The 4443-nt window shown below is 41.1% G+C and overlaps 1 non-coding gene across 1 annotated transcript; it reads left to right on the plus strand.

The window, feature by feature from the left end:
• The first annotated feature begins 1075 nt into the window (after window positions 1-1075).
• On the plus strand, window positions 1076-1182 carry LOC138379373 (small nucleolar RNA U13). Its single transcript, XR_011232136.1, has one exon. It is a non-coding gene; the product is annotated as a small nucleolar RNA U13 (small nucleolar RNA).
• The last annotated feature ends 3261 nt before the right edge of the window (window positions 1183-4443 follow it).

Below are 4443 nucleotides of genomic sequence, written 5' to 3' on the forward strand. Positions count from 1 at the left end.
TGATTGGACTTAGCAGGGAATTCAACCCCCCACTCTCCAGCACTTATGTTTGGGGGAAAGGAACGGAGATGGTGTCAGGACAGGGATCTGGAATGAAAAATGAGCCTAAATAGCCGTTCACCTAACAATTGCACATATGAATTAAGGGCATTAAGTGGGAAGGAGTGCAGCCGTTAAAGACCAGATACACAGAACAGGCAACTATCTAACTGAGCATGGGTAGTTAGGAGAGTGTTATACAATGGGGAGAATAGGTGTGGGGTGTGGAAGGAGTGAGGAATGGAATCTTAGGAACTAGGAAATGTCCATACTAAAGTTTGAATCCATGACCGTCTGTCACCAATGTGCGTGCTTTATGCCTCTGTACTAGAGCAATCATGCCTTCTACATAATTGCCTCTTCTTGGAATGTCCTTTGCCTCCATCTCTGCCCACCCGTCAGGGCCCATCTCAAATGCAGCCTCCTCTGTGATGGATTCACTGATCCTCTTTCCCTCTCCAAAAGGCTTTCTCTTGCTGCTACTGGGTGTGGAATATGGGAAACCATTAGCATTGGGGTGCAGAGGAGTGTTGGGGCACTGAGATCAGTTAGCATTGGGCTGGACGGAGTGGGAAGGACCCAAATTTGTATTTGGCGGTTTGCAATTGTTAAATTGCAGAAATTCTGCAAAGTCCAGAGCAAACAAACAACAAAGTACCTCATACCTGTCTCCTGGTTCTGGTTGGTCAGGGCATTTAAAATATAAACTACAGTTGCGAGCAAACTTGGTAAATACAGTAATGCACAACAGCCACCAGAATGGGTCAGAGCCAGGAATTCAACCTACATTGTAACTATGCTTCCAGATGGATGGGAAGAAACCATCAAGACAGGAAACTAGAGGGGTGTAAGGAATGAGATAAAGTGACTGAACTAGACAAGTATACTTGTGCAGTAAGGGATGCAGTGGCTATGGTATGGTGTTATTTCAGTTCTTTCTACTTAACTCTTCAGAGGCATTTAAGTTAAGAGAATACCAAAGAATTACAGACCACGTTCTTTAAAGGCCCTTTGTTATATGATTAAGACGGGTTAGATCCTTTTGTAGTTCATAAGCATGATGACTGGGTGTTCATGGGGATATGTGAGATGTGCCTCCCTCAAACAAACCCTGTTACAAGTTGGCACATTACCCGTCTGACGTGGGGGGAAAAAAAAAAAGATTGGTTGACCAAAGTTTTGATCTCTAAATCCTCTGCATCCAAATTAGTTGGATGAGCTGACTTTTTTGCTATTGAGGTGAAATTCACATAACATAAAATTAAGTATTTTAAAGCAAACAATTCAGTGGCATTTAGTACATTTACAATGTTGTACAACCACCACCTCTGTTTGGTCCTGAAACATCTTCACCTCCAAAAAAATTCCAGGCCAGGCGCGGTGGCTCACGCCTGTAATCCTAATCCTAGCACTCTGGGAGGCCGAGGCGGACGAATCGTTAGAGGTCAGGAGTTCGAGACCAGCCTGAGCAAGAGCGAGACCCCGTCTCTACTAAAAATAGAAAGAAATTATATGGACAACTAAAATATATATAGAAAAAATTAGCCAGGCATGGTGGCACATGCCTGTAGTCCCAGCTACTCGGGAGGCTGAGGCAGTAGGATCCCTTGAGCCCAGGAGTTTCAGGTTGCTGTGAGCTTGTGAGCTAGGCTGACGCCACGGCACTCTAGCCAGGGTAACAGAGCGGGACTCTGTCTCAAAAAAAAAAAAAAAAAAAAAGAAATTCCAGTATCCATTAAGCAGTTGATACCCATTTCCCTTACTCCAGCCTCTGAAAACCACCAATCTGCTTTCTGTCTCAATAGATTTGCTTATTCTGGACATTTCATATAAATGCAATCATATAATATTTGACCTTTTGTGTTTGGCCTCTTTCACTTACTGTACTATTCTTGAGCTTTATTCAGGTTGTGGCATGTATCAGTATTTCATTTCTTTTTATGGCTAAACAATACTCCATGGTATGTATATACCAGAATTTCTTTATCCATTCATTTGGTAATGAACACATGGACTATATCCACCTTCTGGCTAGTGTGAATAGTACTGCTATGAATATTCATGTACATATAATTGGAGAGCTTCTTACTTATGCAGCTTTTAAGCCCCACCTTAGTTCTTCTGAATCAAAATTCTGTGGATGGGGCCAGATATCCCCATCCATTTTAAACAAGTACTCCAGATGATTCTAATAGTTTCAGATTCATTTTGCTCTAGTTTGGGTTGGGAATCAGAGTCTAGGTGGGGTTAAAATGACATTGCCATGTCTGTATTCCCCTATCTACAGTTAAACTTCTTGCAGTAAGCTCATCTCTCACAACTACAGATTTTGCCTATTCTAGTAACAAAAGTTTCTTTTAAATTGGCTCACTCCTTGGAAAATAGTCTGTTTATTAAATAGCCTACAATTAATCTTTTGACAATAGTATCTGGTGCTTGTGAGAACACTGAGTGATGCAGAAATTAATGGATAAAAACCATCTGATCAGCACTCTGGGAGGCTGCGGCAGGAGGATCATTTGACCTCAAGAGTTCGAGACCAGACTGAGCAAGAGCAAGACCCTCTCTCTGTTAAAAAAGTAGAAAGAAATTAGCTGGACAACTAAAAATATATAGAAAAAATTAGCCAGGCATGGTGGTGCATGCCTGTAGTCCCAGGTACTTGGGAGGCTGAGGCAGTAGGATTGCTTGAGCACAGGAGTTTGAGGTTGCTGTGAGCTAGGCTGAGGCCATGGCACCCTAGCCCAGGCAACAGAGTAAGACTCTGTCTCAAAAAAAAAAAGAAGCTATGGATACCAGAAGGCAGGAATTATAGGGGTATCTTGGAATTTTGTCTATAACAAAAATAGACTAATTTGGGTCAGACCACAAGGTACAAATAAGTTCCATGAGCAAGTGATCAAACTCCTTAAACACCAAGTCCTGTCACATTGCCTTGTCTCCCTCAATCCATGCTTGTGGTGTCCTGGGGGTATTCCTTATGGTTAGTTGATAGAGACAGGAAAACTCTCAAGCCTGATTTGCAGATGGGTCTGCAAGATATTCTACTATCACCTGAAAGCTAAGAACTGAAGGATGGCCAGAAGTAGACCTGCATTGATTCCTAAGCATTTGCTAATGGTTTAGCTGGATGGTTAGAGTCGTGAAAGGAATAAGATTGGAAGATTGGTGACAAGGAAGTCTAGGGAAAGGTATAGGATAGACCTTTTTGGATTGGCACAGATTGTGAAGCTATTTGTGTTCCATGTGAATGCACACCAAAGGGTGTGTGCATAGCAGAAAAGATTCTTAACAATTAGGTAGACAAAATGACACACTTGTGGATGGCAGTCAACTTCTTTTTCTAGCCACCCAAGTGCTTGCTCAATGAGCCCATGAATATAAGAGTCCACAGTGACAGGGATAGAGGCTATGCATGGACTCAGCAACTCAACTTCCTCTTATCAAGGCCAACCTGGATAATACTCCTGCTAAGCACCTAATCTGCCCAGAGTAGAGACCAACAATGAGTCTTAAATATAGCATCAGCTACCTGGTAGCGGATTGTTTATATTGGACCTCTTTCATCATGGATGGGGAAGAGTTTCATTCTCACAGGAATAGACACATATTCTGGATATGGAATTGTCTTCCGTTCCCAAGATGCTTCTTCCAATAGCACCATCTGAGGACTCATAGAATGCCTTATCCACCATTATGGCACTCCATACAGAATTACAGTCATGTGTTCCTTAAGAACAGGGATGCGGTCTGAGAAATGTGTCATCAGTCAACTTTGTCATTGGGCAAACATCATAGAGTATACGTAACACAAATCTAGATGGTCCAGCCTATTGCTCCTAGGCCACGAACCTGTACAGCATGTTGCTATACCGAATACTGTAGGCAATTGTAACACAATGGTAAGTATTTATGTATCTACACATATCTAAACACAGAAAAGGTACAGTAAAAATATATTAATAGTATAATAGATGAGAAATGGTACAACTGCACCTGTAGAGGGCACTTCCTATGAATGGAACTTACAGGACTGGACGTTGCTTTAGGTGAGTCAGCGAGTGAGTGGTGAGTGAATGTGAAGGCCGAGGGCACTACTGTACACCACTGTACGCTTTATAAACACTGTACACTTAGGCTACACTAAATTCATAAAATTTTTTTCTATCTTCAATAATAAATTAACCTTAGCTTACTATAACCTTTTTACTTTATGAACTTTACAAAAATTTATTTACCGTTTTGCCTCTTTTGTAACAATACTTAGCTTAAAACACAAATATTGTACAGTTGTACAAAAATATTTTCTTCCTTTATATCCTTATTCTATAAGCTTTTCACTATCTGTTTATTTTACTTTTTAAACCTTTCTGTTAAAAACTAGGACACAAGCACACACATTAG

Source organism: Eulemur rufifrons, chromosome 30 (genome assembly GCF_041146395.1).
Source record: "Eulemur rufifrons isolate Redbay chromosome 30, OSU_ERuf_1, whole genome shotgun sequence".
Classification (NCBI taxonomy): Eukaryota; Metazoa; Chordata; class Mammalia; order Primates; family Lemuridae; genus Eulemur; species Eulemur rufifrons.